Raw genomic sequence first — 14,553 nt, 5'->3', positions numbered from 1 at the left:
TAGGCACTGGAGGCGCCTTCCAGCCTCTGGCATCTCAGTCTGTGGGAAAGACGCTTACAAATGGCTCTTCAGACTGTGCTCAGGGACGAACCAAGGCTATGACCATAAACGCCTCTACTGAGAGGACGGAAGAAAACTCCAACGGCCCGAGTCTGTGCAGGGTCGGGAGCCCGGTGGCTGGGAGCTGGGTGAGGGGATGGAGGAGAGCGCTGTCTTCCTCCAGCGCCCTGTAGCCACCACCTGGCACGAGGGACTGTGTCTGGCCCCGCCTGGCTGTTCTTGGATTCTTCTGAAGGCCCGTCCACCTGGAGCTGGAGAATCCCAGCGAGTTCCAGGGCAGCCTCTGAGGATGGCCGAGGGGCCTGGAGAGCCCGTGTCTGAAAGCAGCCGACGCACAAGCCCTCATGTGACCGAACAAACTAGACCTTAAATGTGAACAATCTGTGAGCGTGTCCGTATGACATAAATGTGCAAACAAATGCAGTTTTTCATGGCAGTGAAAGAGTGAAAGTGAATTGATGTTGTTACAATTCTGCCATCAACATGGACGCCTAAGCCCCACGGAAAGTGTCGGCGTTTTCTCGCACTGCACAGTAACTAACCTGTTTGGTTTTTCTTTACCCAAAGGCTCTTGAAGGGCAGCCAGAGTCTGAAAGTTGCCTTTTTCTTTGACTACACGTGAAAGAAAACTCACAGGGGCCATGACCAAAAGCCCAGGCAGTTCTCGTGGGGAACAGACATTTCTCAATACATTTGTTTCCTTTTGGGCATCAATCCCTCAGGGTTATTCCATTTACTGTTAAGAAAAGATTATGAAAGGCCATTTCAGCGCCGTGTGGAGCGCGGGGCTGGCTCGCAGGTCTCTAGAAGCGCGCTCCCCAGGTACATGCCCACGTGGACGGGCTCGCGATGCCCACTGGGATGCCCTCCCTCCGATTTTGTTCAGGTTAATGCTGTAATCGAACCAGGGGAAAGAAAGCACCTGCATAAAATGAAAATCTCAAAGAGCGGGTCAATAGCCATTGAAAATAATGTTGGAACAGGTGTTGTGTGACATCTTTGATCTTGAAGACACTTTAAAAAGCGTCAGAAACAAAGTCGTGTTTAAGTCAAAGAGAAAACCCATGGGTATTGTTCTCTAAAGTAAGGGAGGTTTTTGTTTAATGCAAACTTCGCTCTATTGCCTGATGTTTCATGGGACACAGTTGAAAAGACCAAATCCAAGGGAATTAGGCACGTGGCGGGCAGGGACGCTGTTCTCCCTGCCCCCGGTGACGGTGACGTTCTGGGAGGCAGGCCGATCGGGGAGTCCTGGGCGCGGTCTAAGTACTGAGCTAAAGCTGGGCTTAGTGTCTCCTTGTTACCTGTGGCAACTGCCGGAGCTCGTGCTATAAGCAACCAGCAAAGTAGATAGAAACCCGAAGGGAGTCAAGCTGCGCTTTGGGGAAGGTGCGGGGAGAGAGGAGGGTGGAGGAGAGCCTGCCGCGGTGCTCGAGTGGTCGGACCTAAAGTGTTCAGCTTCCCGACTCCAAGGCCTTTGACGCTTTCCCACAAAGTGAATGAGCCAAATCAGACATGGGAAGGACATAGAATCAGGAGTCAGGAACCCTCACTTACGAGGAAAAAGCACAGATGTGAGCCAGGCACTCAGGTAGGGGATGCCATGGTGGACGAGACCAGCACCCCACAGCTGCATGGCTCAGGGTGTCCACACACAGGTCTCTGAAGCATCAGAAAAGTGGGGCTGTAAAGAGAAGGAGCAGGTGGGGGTCAGTGGATGGAAAATGTCAGAAGGAGACGTCCCCGGGGGTTTCTGATTAAATCAACCTGACAGGACTCTTGCTGAGGGCAGGTGACCAGACATCACCTGGGGTTGAAGGATGAGAACCCTGGTCAGATACTGAGGGCGGGGGCTCCTGCACAAACTCACTTAGCAGGGTTCTTGCTAAAACGAGCCCCAGGACGAATACAGAAGCCCAAAGCCATGTGTAGTTGGGTGGTTCGGTCAGAGGGGGCGTCTGTCGGCAGCATCTGTGCTCACCACTGCTTTGCACCATCAGTGCAAAGGTCGACGCAGTGAAGGGAGCAGTGACATCAGCATTTGTATGAAAGTTGTTTTCAGCTGCAGATCGCCTGGCAAGGCCTCCGGAAGCCCCCGCGGTTGGCAGACACACTCTGAGAACCGCGCACGTCAAGAGCTAAGGGGCCCGAGAGGAAGACAAAGCCCAGGAGCCCCTACTTCTCCTGGAGGGTCACGCAGAGCTTCCGGAGGTGGTCGTGTCCTAACACGAAGCTGGGGGTGAGTGGGAAGGGCCCACGAGCGAAGGGGAGAGGGAAGAACCACACGTCCATCAGGTGCCAACAGCCACCAGTGGACAGCACCACATCCCTGCGCACACGGCCACACGCTGCCCTCGTCAGAAACACTGACTCCAAGAGCTGGCACCCCGACCACTTCTCTGGAAGATGCATTCCTGGCTCTCCTCCCAAGCTCTAGTGGCAGCCCGCTGGTTTTCAGGACAGGCCCCCATCTTTATGGCCAGCACATCACATTGACCTGAACTGCAGAGCTGGCTGGCAGGGCCACCGTCCCCTGGAGAACGCAAGCTGAGGCACGGCCTTCCCGTGCCCTGCCATGTGCCCGATGGGCCCAGTCACCTTCTCCTAACAGCTGGGGAGACAGTTCTTGGGGATCACCTGCATTGTCTCCATTCTATTGTGGAGTTCATCCCAGACAACAAGGCTGTGAGCTGCCATGGCCGGAGAGGGGGCGTCACAAAGCCTGCTTTCCAGAGAGCCCAGAGTGGCGAGCGCTCCTGAGCCTATATCCCCCGAGGTGTCCTGTGAAAACATTCGAAGCTTAGCAGGCACTTAGTGTGTAAAAAGGTCCGTCTCGCAGCCTATGTCTGCAATAAAAAAAGCATTCAACGTCTCGGGATTACAGGAGCAGCAATTACAGAAAAGCCTAAGAGCTGACCGCCTCTTCAGAGCCCCGCTCTTGCAGGCTCCAGCAACTATTTTAGACTTAGGTGCCAGTTTTCACATAAGCCCTGAACCTCCCTTTAGCAAACAAAAGCTAAAGAAACATTGGGGGACGAACTTCCACAGGGGGTGGGGGAGGGCAGCCGCGATGAAAGCTGGTTGGAGGAGGCGATCAGCTCCCGTCCGCAAGCCTCCCCCAGCGCCTTTCAGACAAAAAGGAAAACATGAAGCTTTTCCACACAATCCCTTTGGTCAACTTCACGAGGACGGTACTTTTAGAGACTCTTTTTCACACCCTCCCGCTGTAAGTTTGACTTGAAAGTGTTCTCTAATGTCCTGAAAGCAAAAGCAAATTGAAGGAATAGTTGAAGACACTTTGATGAGTGTGGGAGCCGCTTGGGGGCTGAAAGGTGCCGACCAGCGACCAGCGTGGAGAAGAGCCCTTTGCAGCCTGTGCTTTGCCCTGACCAAAGCCTGCCGTTCCTGCACGATTTCAGGGCTACGGGAGCCCTGTGGGGACACTGCTGGCTTACTGAGTCAGCCCGTTATTAAACGTCTGCAGTAATTAGCATGACTTGCTTCTTTTTGGCCCAAGAACACGAGAACAAATCATTCCATTGTTGCTAAAACTGGGGTTTTCATATGGTTTTCCCCCAATCACTTCCCTATTATATTTTTCATGCTCTTAAATTAAGGAGAAGGACAAAGAGAACAAACAGTAAGACGAACATAATAGCAGCCGAAATAAATAAATCAATGTGTTTCCACAAATAAGGAGATGGGTCCAGGGAGGGGAGTCCTGGGGAGCCGCCCAGGATGCTGGCTCCACAACACCCACAAGATGTGGGGTTCGCTACAACCAGGCAAAGGGCACGTCCCCAGCATGTGGCAGGGACAGTGCTGAGGGATTGGCATGATGCCAGCAGGGCGATGATATTCCTTGGGTCACACTCATGAGCAAAGCTTTTGACATGCAAAGCTCTGGCTCATCACTTCCGGTTCAAGGAGCCCCCAGAAGGTATGTGTCCAAGGAGACATGACTGTCCTCTTGTTCTGAGCCCCGGCTCCCGCGCGCACCCTCCCTGGTCTGCAGCCCAGGTCTCACTCCCTGTTGGTAGCTGTGGACTCCATCTCAGGTACCAGCCTTTCCGACCGTCCCGGGAGCAGCCTGGGGCTCTGCTTTCTGTGGCATCCCCGATGGCATGGCTCCTGGGCTGGGTTCCTTCCTTATTACAGAGCCCCCCCACCCCCTGGCCCCTGGCACAGACCTCCAGGAGCTGGGACGAGCCACAGCTGGAACAGAGCTGCTCCCAGGGGTTCTCCTCCCTGAACCCCCACCACCAGTCCCCGAGCTGCTGCAGTCCCGGGTTCTTCCTCGGCTCAAGGAAACGTCCTGGTCATCAGTTGACAGCTGAAGAAGCTTCAGGGACTCGGAGCCCCTGAGTTCTCCATGCGGCCAGCTAGGCGCTGCGACACCTGCTCAGCTCAGCCAAAGCCCATCCCCATTGGAATCTGCAAGAATACAGAGCTGACACCCCGTCTAGGATCTCTGCAGGACTTCATGGGCTTCCAGCCTTTTAGTCAGCTGTGCTCCGTCTGCGCTCAGAAAGGCCAGGGCACATCTCCCAACGCTAGGAATTCATCTCCTGTCAAACGGGAAGAGGGCGGCACAAGTATTGTCTTCACTTCCATTTGAGAGATGACAAAACCGGAGGGCCACCGGCCAGAGGGACATGCCTGGCCCCCGACCGCGTGCTTTCCGAAACCTGTTCAAAGCCCTTTCCCCATGTCCTCACACTCCTAAAATCATTAAAGGGCTAAGTTCTCCTTAAATTAAGAACACGGTAGAATTTACATCGCGTGCCTGCTTATCCCCAGTGAGAGCAAATTCAATTAATCTTACACCTGTACTCAGAGAAATATCAAGTTAGATTTAAAAAATTGGCTTACAGGCTGCTTTATTTGGTCATGTGAACTTACAGTGAACACTTTATGTTTCTATAGCAATTAGTTTTCTTGGCGCATCAGCGGGCAGACAAGACCCTGTGAGGGCTGGTGTGAGCTGGCGGCGCCCGCTGGGCGGCAGGAGGCGCCGACGAGGCCAGTTCGCCTGGTGCATTTGGAAACCTTGCTCATGGATCTCAGGGCCAAACGCTTCACAGAAGAATCTGCCGCTCTAAATCCATCACCGATTTTATTTTCTAACACAAGATGGCCCAATTTCTCTTTGGGCTTTCAAGAACACTACACAGTGACCACAGACGAGAGCCATCCCTCCTGTTTTCCACAATGTTCAGTTCTCAGTGTCGTGGCTGGCCAGGCCCAGGGCACACAGCACCCCCCAAACGGCCTTCGTCACACTGTTCTCATCTACGGCCGCCCCGCCTCTCCGTAGCCCTTCGTCCTGGCACAACTGTCACTTCCCCAGTTATACGGTCCTCACTCTTACAGCTCTCATTACATTTTCTCCATTAAAATAAATAAGAACTATCTGCTGACTGTTCCTTGACCAGGCAGGCTCCCGGCTGTGGTGACGTGGACCCGTCCGTGCCCCGGCAACTCACGATACCTGGGCAAAGAACATGCTCCAATCGTGGGAAGTGCCACAAGGGAGCAGCTTGGGACTCTAACTGTATAGAGGGGCGCTGCCCCCATCCGGGCATGAGGAAGGGGCCTCCTGTGAGCACCAGAGGCCTGGGAGGCGGGGCAGAAGGCGTGGGGGTGCCCATACATGAAAGAGCACACGCACAGGTTCAGGAACAGGAAGTCACACAGAAACTGAAATACGACCAAAGAAGCAAAGAACACACGGGTGGGAGGCCATCGGGATGAAATTCAGGGTGTATTGGGGTCGTGGCCATACCAAGACTCCCACAGCTGTGAAGTCACAGCTACCAAGGGTTTTGAAATTTTCCCTCCAGACACGAGGTAGAGAAGAGATTAGAGGGAATGGGCCCATGGAAAGCGTGTAGTTGTCCAGGAGGGATCTGGTCTGACCCTGTCAAGGTCAGAGGCAGCAGGAAGTATCAGTCAGTGGGCCGATCTCAGGACCTGCAGACAGCTCCATGCTGGGCGAAAGGACGGATGGAGGGTGAGTCCCAGGTTTCTACTGCGAGCAAGCAGGACAGAGCTCCAGTTACCTGAGCTGGGGGCAGTCGGAGCAGGGAGGGGTGGGGGCCGTGGGCAACGTGGGTTTTCCAAAGGACATGTTGAATGTGGCATGACTGGGATGCAGCCAGAAGTCCCGGCCAGGATTAGCATGGATACAAATACATAGTGACAGGTGAGACGGACAAGGAAGGACTGAGGTCGCCCCTCCCATCTCCGGGACTCTGAGTCCACGTGCCGTGGTCTGTGGCTGTGCCCTCGGGTGCCCTGGGAGCCGGAGCCCGTGGGGAAGAGCACCTGGCACGCCTGCCTGCCTCTGTCTCCCCTACAGCACGCAACGCCCTGAGGAACCCTCACACAGGCTCACGGGTGCTCAGGGGACGGCGCACAAACAATTTCCACCAGGCAATCGGTTCCACGAATGGGAGCCTGCCAACAGTACTCCGACTGTAACCGTGCTTGTACCATGTGCCTGTGTGCCAGGCACTGTCCTATACACTTGACATGAATGAACTCATTTAATCCTTAAAAATTCTGTGAGGTGGGTCTCACGTGACCCATGCTTCTATTGCAGCAACTGGAGCTCAGCGTAGCGCCATGTGGCGAGAGAATTTGACCATGGTCTGTGGTGTGTGACGCCTGTGCAAAGCCTTCCTAAACAAATAATTGTATTGTTGGTAAAAGCCACTGGAGCCTTTTATTTCCTGTATCAAAGCAGGAAGACGGGCATTGCTGCCAAGACGTGAGACAGCAAAATTAGGCAGCGGCGGCTCAGGCCCTGCTGTCTGCCATCCCTACCCCACCAGCCCGAGGAGCAAGTTCTTTCCTTTCCCCTTCCCACAGAGTCTGCTCTGACGGCCGTCACTCTCACTACAATGTAAATGACAGGCACAACTTGAGAGGCATCAAAACCTTTCTGTAAATAGACCAGGACTAAGTGCTGAGCTGGGTTTCAGGCATCCTGTAGCCCCTGATCTTTATTTCAGAACCTCCTCCTTTGTTCCCTTTTTTGTGATGCCTCAGGTTTCCCAGTCTCCCAGCCTCAAATCCTGGGGCTCCGTCTGTCTCTGTGACTGTATGTCCCACGACTATGTCAGGTCTTTGGGATCTAACAGTCAGGCAAAGTGCAGCCTGCCTGCCGCAGGGCCTCACAGGGTGGCCACGGCCCAGGGGCTGCTGGGCCTTGAACTGGGTGCAGAGTCCAGTCACTTGGAAAACCAGGGTGTGAAACACCTCACCCGTGATTTGGATGCCTGTGTGCTGAAGCCATAATGTTCTATGCATTGGCTTACATAGAATGTACTGTTTAAACTTTTGCCAACGTGAAGGACACGGAATGAAGAAATATCCATATCTACAGGAGAGTCCTGGGGACCAAAGAGCAAAGTCACCCCATCCTCAAGGGTCCCCTCAAGCTTCCCCCAAAAAACACAGTGGATGTATCAGAGAGAAGTCTCTATTGTCAAGGGAAAACCTAGTTTCTCTCAACAGAAAGGAGGAGACTTTGCATTTCCCCCCTTGGGCCTTTTCTCAGAAGCATGGTGTTGGCAAATGTTGGGGTGCATTAGCGAGGCATTTCTCCCAGCTGATGTTCCAACTGGGGGGCCCTCTAACAAGTTCAGCCAGAAAATTCTGTTTCGTCCTGCATTTCAGAAGCACTTGAGGCAGAAGCTGCAGACAGTTTGTAAGTGTTCAAAGGACAGTAGCAAAGCCTGTGATCGGACCCTCAGCATGTGGGGGCCGCCCATCACCCCACCTTTGTGATCCTGGAAGCTGCCCAGGCCTGAAGGAAGGAGACCCTATGGACCCCCAACTGTGTGCCACTATTCTTTTGGAGCAAACAATGTTAATTAGAGCACTTTAAAGCCTTGTTTTAGAATGATTCCAAATGCCCTATTTCCTGCAAAGGGTATGGGTCCTTCCAGAAAACAGCTTCTGAAGAAGAGCCCTTTCACTTAATCCAGGCATCGATTTGAGAGCTGGGAGCTGTGCGGTGTGCTGGGCATGAGGGCAGAGGGTGCTGACAAAGGCTGAGCGAGGGGAAGAGCAGCAGGCAACAAGGTGGGGACACGTCCCAGGGCCCCAGGGGACCTCTCCAGAGCTCAGACACTGCAGTGGCCACTGCAGCCCCAAGAGGACCAAGGGCAGGGCCACGGCCAACTTCTGTAAACGATTACAACTCAGCCTGTGAACATTCCCTGTTCAGCAATACTAGGGACAAAGTGTGGCATGTCTTATACTGAAGGATGGAAAACGTCTGCTAAAGCCGTAAATGAGTTTTGGAACCTGAATTAAAGTATGGCAGGCATATACCAAGACCCACATAAAATTCTATTTAAAAAATCAGTAAAAATCTTAATAATAAATCCCAAACTTGCTCTCTCCTATCACTGAAATTTGCAATTTATGATTGCAAAGCCTCTAACAAGCTACTTCCACCTTCAAGATTCACTATGCTTTTTGACTCACGTGCCAAACACATGAGAATGAGATGCTTTTTTAAAACTCACATGAAAAAGCAGAGTTGTTTTTATGTAGTTCTCAGAATGCTTTAACACCCGTCTTTTTATTTGGACTTTACCCCTCGTCTACAGATCATTTCCAGTTATTTCATAAATGATGAGACTGAATCTCGGGGGAAAGAATAAGACATTTCTCAGTAGGACGAGGTCGTGGGCACAGACAACGCCATGTCCCGGTCCCCTGACCTCTGGTACTTTTCTTTACCCGACACTGACTCTGGGGAACGGGAAGTGTGGACCCGGGGGCTGAAGGCAACTGTGGGTCAGGCCAGCTCATGCCACCTCTCCACCTCCCACCACCTGTCACCGATACGCTCTGTCCTCGTCCACTCTGAAGAGCTTTCTGGTTTTCCTCACGTGTCTGGGAAGGGAAAGGATCTCCAGCTGGGGCGTTTCCAGGGGTGAAGTGGTAAATGTGGGGGACACTCCAGCAGGAAGCCCACACCACCACAGCCCTGGCTGTTCTCTCAGATGAAGGGATGGGGGTAGCTCCAAGTTTCAGAAAAGCGCCTGAACTCTCAGAGGCTTGCCTGAGGCCAATGCGAACTGGGGGTGTCTTCCTGTCCTCGGTGGTCTTATCTGGATGACCCCTCTTCACGTGCAAGCCCAGAAGACACAGCTATTCCCAGGCTTTGTGATGAAAGCATTTTGTGCAAAATCAGCGCCGGCCCCAGCAGCTCGGCCGCTTGGAGCTGTCGAGAGGAAGGCTAGCTTGGCATTTGCTATTCCCCCCGACCACTGGCTTGGTCCACCCGTGTCAGTGACTCTGGCCTGTTGAGGGGTAAATGCATGGGCCCTGATAGGGCACCGGCTCAGCAGTGTATCCGTCAGATGGAAGGTCAGGATGAGCAAGCTGGGTGCGCCCCTGAGGAAATGCCCCTGCACAGGGAACCCACGGCTCAGATGACAGACTGGCGGGCTTTATGTCCACACGGAAGGAATCCCTTCCCTTTAGTTCCGTTCTCCTCTAGTGATTTTCGGAAAGATAAGTCAACAAACTGAGATGCCATTTTGAAATGGACATTGTCAAACCATCCCTAGATGTCAAACAGAAGTACGTACTGGGATTAGGCTAGAGGGAATGCTGCAGAGAAACAGCTGGAAAAAAAAGAGGAATGCAGCTGCTCTGCCAGTTTTCCAGGACCGAAGCAACTGTATAGGAAGGCTCTTCCGGGTCACTGGCTACTGCAGCCCGAAGTCTAGAGAATTCAAACCAGCTGCTGAATGAAATATTTCATCTCTGAGTCTTAAGGAAAAGTCTGAAACTAAAGCTGTGACTGAAAAGGCAATGTTTCCAGAATTACCACACAAGGCTCCAGAGCCGTCCAGAGTGCCGACTCTCAGCCTGGACACAGTGGGACGCTGGCCCCACACCAAGACCCTGACTTATCGGCCGTGGGGTGTGGTATGGGCACAGGATTTTCGAAAGCTCTCTAGGGAGCTCAGGACACAGTGAACGTTGGGACCCCTGGACAACACACGTGAGGACGGTGCAGCCACTTCCACGTGGGGGGCTCCTCAGGAAGCTGCCACCGGAGCAAACCCGTTAACGAGCAGGCAGGCAAGGAGCCATGAGGGTGTCTGGCTTTCGGCTTGGCTGTCAGTCTCAGGACCCAGAATGTGTTGGCCACAAGGTCAGACAAATACTTGGCCCCTCCCAACACTTGAGAGTCACGTGCTGCCGGAGGACCCAGCACGAGCTCCACACCTGGCCAGGACTGTCCCCAGGCTGCAAGCAGGCCCTCACACTCACACACACACTCACACACACTCACACGCCCTGACACACACTCACACATGCTCACACATACACTCACACTTACATGCACACACATGCACTCACATGTACTCACCCTCACACACACGCACTCACACATACTTATCTGCACTCTCACACACTCACACACATGCACACCCTCCCACACAGATACTCTCCCACAGACTCACACACACACATACACAGATTCAGACATGCTCACATGCATTCTCTCTCTCTCTCTCTCTCTCTCTGTCACACACACACACACACACACACACACACACACACACACACCGCATCCTGGAAGCCGTACACAGACCCTGCACTAATTGTCATGGGCAAAGGCAGCAGCCCCAGGATTTACTGTCTGCTTGGGGATCGGTAGGTTTTTACCCAATAGGCATTTTGGCTGTTACTCCAGACAAACTGAACTAAAGACCGTAAGCCATGAAAAGAAGAGGGTCCTTCCATTTTATTCTACAAAGGCCATTATAAGTGGTTCACAGAAGAAGGTTGCAGTGGCACCAAATCCTACTGATGAGCTCACTGCCACTGCACCTCACACGCCATGTCACCAATTCACCTTCAAGAACTCCCGGAAAGAGTCCTCGTGCTCTCCTGGAGTTTCACAAGCTTGTCCTTTTAGCCACAGTCTCCTCGGGTTGCAGCCGCCAAACCAGGCCCTGTCCCTCCTTCGTCGCCATGGCCACACGTCCCCAGAGGGAATGTCTCCTTGGCGCGAGCACTCACAGACGGGCCAGAGGACATGGTGCTTAGGGCCGGGCTTTCCAGCTCCTTCTGGTTGTGGGTCTCGCGGGGCCTAGCGTGGAGCTGACGTTCAGTGACTCTTTGTTGGAAGAATGGACTCGTGAATTGCATGTTTTCTGTATTTCTCTGATTTCTCTGCAGTGAGGCTCACTACTTTTGATGCCAGAGGACCCGGAAGTGTCCTGTTTTCTCTCACCTGTGGCCTCTGCAACATCAGGACTTAGAAATAGTCCGATGCCTCTTCTTATTTCACTTTCCACAACAGGTGGAGGTTCCAGAGTCAGCCTGGCCTCCTCTCCCCCTGAGACGAGTGTCACGCCAGGAGAAGCAGGCAAGGAGAGGGGCAGAGGACGGAACAAGGCTCCCCCACCGGCCATACCAGACATGGCAGGGGAAGGGTGGGCGGTCCACGCCTCAGCGGGCGGGCTCCCCTTTCATCCGGGACTCGGGTGAACCTGAGAAGCCTTTGCTAGGATTCTGCTCAAGCTCAAGAGTGGGCGAGCTTGAGAGAACCACTTGAACCATCTTGCACCAACCAGGGGAACCTACCTCAAAGGGGTGTTGTGGGAGCTTAATTAATTAATGTTTGTAAAGTGCTCTGGGCTCTGTGGATGAAAGGGCACCCGAAAAGTGCAACGTGTTATTATTATGAAAACGTCCTGGCAGCCGGGCCAGATGCTGACTGCAGATAGTCTCCGATAAAAGATGCGCCACAAGAGAAGAAACGTTAATGAGGGTGTTTCCGTGCGCTGCTAATAGTCTCACCGAAATTACTTCTCTCTCTGGTAATGATGACTTGGAGCCCAGATAGGATCTTAACTGCTCACAGAACCAAAGGGTATTTCCACGGCGGGCCTTCTGAGGACCCAGCGCCGGGTACAAAACAACCGCTCCCCCACCCCATGCCCTGCCTCGCCTCGCACAATGCGAACTTGGCCGTCTGGGAGCCCAGGCTGTCCCCCCGCCTGCCAGGGCAGCCCCGCTCTGACTGACGTGGTATTTTCAGGAGATTAAAATTATTGAATAGGTTATTTGGGCCTCCGCACGGTAAGCTTCGTGCTGGTGTTTGAAGGTGACTCGAGAGGGTAGGGAATGAATACAGAGTTAAAAGTGTGCAGCAAACGAAGGAGAGAAAATCCCAAGTATAGTCACCGGCCTGGTCCCGCGTCGCCGGCCACAGACGGAAGTACCACCAAGCAAGTCTGAACACGCACGTCTTTATTAAATCTTTTTTAAAACAGGAGCTAACTGTCTCCTGAAATATTTGGGGTGTTTAAACGTGCCACAGCTGACAGAAAGCAATTTTTTAAAGTCCTGGCACACAATTACATGGGGTAACGTGTATCTGTTTCTGTTCCAGGGAGGAGAAAAAAAAGAAAGAGAAAACAGGCAATGATTCAAACACTTTCAGTGCACACGTGGAGTTGCTTGAGCCCCTAAATTCTGTGCAGACAATTCCTGCTGCTTGGATCCTGTGAATTCTAGCATTTTAGACGTCACCCAGTCAATTTCTCAGATGCAGAAATGGGCCCCGGACACAAGGTTCCTCAGCCAAGGGCACATGTCTAGTCAGTGGTAGAACTGCATACAACCAGGAGGTTACTGAGGGCGCCCAAATAAAGCTTTACAGACTCCTCTGCTCTGTTAACGTCCAGGAAAGGGGCATCCAGGGGAATGGAGTCCGCAGCCCATCCATCTGTCTGAGTATTATTAGCAGTAATCACCACCTAGGGCTGTTGGAGGGCCTCCACGCACGCCCTTCACTTGACCTTGACTGGTCCTGGGGAGAAGATGCAGTTCCACTCATGGTACGCATAGGACACCAGGTCTCAGGGGCTCCAAGTGACGGGCCACAGGATGGACCCGATGGCCATCTCTGGTGCTGAGCTTTCGCCTCTGCCGTCTTTCACCCTTCGACACCCTCTCAACGTGGGCCGTGCTGTTATCTGCCTGTTTTGTGCATGATCGCTTCTCGTCCTCAGTGGTGACTTACGCGGTAGCAAGGGGGCTGTGTTCTCTGGTGCGCTCTGTCGTGGACTGTAAAGCCACCATACATGTAGTGACTGAGTTTACGCCTAACTTTGCAAGGAATTTCCTACTTGCTTGTAAATCTGTGTCAAATACAAGAGGGCCCAGGTTTTTGTACTTGGGTGTACAACCCCTGAAATGAAACATGAAAGTGGCTCTTTGGGGGAGAAGACAAATGTAAGTGTATAAATATTCACAAGTCAAAGGAGAGACAGAAAGGGACCTCCAAGTTCCACTGGTCAGCTCTCCCTTGTAGAGGTGGAGCTGGCCCCAGACCTGGTGACCGGCCCTGGCTTATGTTTGGTCAGTGGCAGAGGCAGGACTAGGACTCAGGTGTCAGGAACTCCGCTCCCTGTCATCAGAAGACAGCGAGGGACCAAATCACGTCGCAGAGGAAATGACTTTAAAGAAGTGGGCACTGAAGTAGTGTCTGGACGTCTCTTACTAGCAATACCGACACAAAATGTCATGTTTCCTTGACTCACGGCATCGTGAGAGCTTTGTCAAAGGAAACCGACCTAGAGGCCCTGGAGATCCAACCTGTGTCCCTCGCTCTGCCATCAGCTCTCTCCCTAACCTTTGGGCAGTGGGACTTCGAAAACCCAAGGCCACGTCTGCAGACCAAGGTCGAGTACCTGCTTTGAATGTTGTGAGGAACACACTTCCTTTCACAGAGCGGACGTGTGCCTCCAAACCTGCCAGGAGCAGAACTTTTGTAATGGAAGGCCTGCTTCTCAAATGGGACATTATTGCAGAACGGGACATAGCTGTTCACGTGTGTGTACTTTGACTCCAGACAATCATTTAGAAGATGGCGGTATTGCCACATCATAGATGTAGTACAATCCTTTGCAATCATCCATTAAAAAGAGGTAACAGTTCAACATGTGAAATACATAGAGACTGGCGATGTCAGCCCCCGACTTTGACCCCTTCAGAACTGTGTTGGCTGTCTGGTCGCCTGCCTCTCCACGAGAGCTGAAAATCCCTTTGTCAATATCTACAGAATCACTTCCTGCAGTTGTGATTGCACTGAATCTATAGATCAAGGTGGAAAGAACTGACATCGTGACAATATTGAGTCTTGCTGATTTTTCTGTTTTGTACTATTACAAGGATGCCTATAATTCAATCAAATCTGAAAGGTTCTTTGAGCAATGAAAGGAGCTTTGTAAATCAGACAAGAAGGAAAAACCAAAGAATCCAAAATTTCAGTTGAGAACAAAGGAAATCTGGCTATAAGCAAACATGTTAACTAAAACACTTCATCTAGTATAAAATCCTTATAGTTTCCAAAATTTATACTATATTTCTAAGCTTATACTAATTTATTTCTAAACTAATTTATTAATAATTTTAAATATTAATATAATTTGCTTAACTTTA

Source organism: Rhinolophus sinicus, chromosome 8, assembly GCF_057876585.1.
Source record: "Rhinolophus sinicus isolate RSI-liver-muscle chromosome 8, RSI-T2T, whole genome shotgun sequence".
Lineage (NCBI taxonomy): Eukaryota > Metazoa > Chordata > Mammalia > Chiroptera > Rhinolophidae > Rhinolophus > Rhinolophus sinicus.
Note: the sequence above shows the minus strand (reverse complement) of the source record.